General features: G+C 40.1%; 1 non-coding gene across 1 annotated transcript; it reads right to left on the bottom strand.

The window, feature by feature from the left end:
- Positions 1–316: 316 nt before the first annotated feature.
- LOC127746450 (small nucleolar RNA R71) lies at positions 317–424 on the bottom strand. Its single transcript, XR_008008069.1, has one exon. It is a non-coding gene; the product is annotated as a small nucleolar RNA R71 (small nucleolar RNA).
- Between the last annotated feature and the right edge of the window lie 72 nt (positions 425–496).

The raw sequence follows: 496 nt of genomic DNA, 5'->3' as shown, positions 1-496 counted from the left end.
CATCTCTATCCCTGCCATTGGAGCAAACAACTTTGAGCTTAAGCCTCAATTAATTTCTCTAATGCAACAGAATTGCAAGTTCCATGGACTTCCATTGGAAGATCCTCATCAGTTTTTAGCTGAATTCTTGCAAATCTGTGACACTGTCAAGACTAATGGGGTTAACCCTGAGGTCTACAGACTTATGCTATTCCCTTTTGCTGTAAGAGACAGAGCTAGGATATATTTGGACTCACAACCTAAAGAAAGCATGAACTCTTGGGAAAAGCTAGTCAATGCCTTATTGGCAAAGTTCTTTCCACCTTAAAAATTGAGTAAGCTTAGAGTGGAAGTCCAAACCTTCAAACAGAAGGAAGGTGAATCCCTCTATGAAGCTTGAGAAAGATACAAACAATTGATCAGAAAGTGTCCTTCTGACATGCTTTCTGAATGGAGCATCATAGGTATCTTCTATGATGGTCTGTCTGAACTGTCCAAGATGTCATTGGACAGCTCA

Source organism: Arachis duranensis, chromosome 3, assembly GCF_000817695.3.
Source record: "Arachis duranensis cultivar V14167 chromosome 3, aradu.V14167.gnm2.J7QH, whole genome shotgun sequence".
Lineage (NCBI taxonomy): Eukaryota > Viridiplantae > Streptophyta > Magnoliopsida > Fabales > Fabaceae > Arachis > Arachis duranensis.
This window is presented reverse-complemented; position numbering and strand designations above follow the sequence as displayed.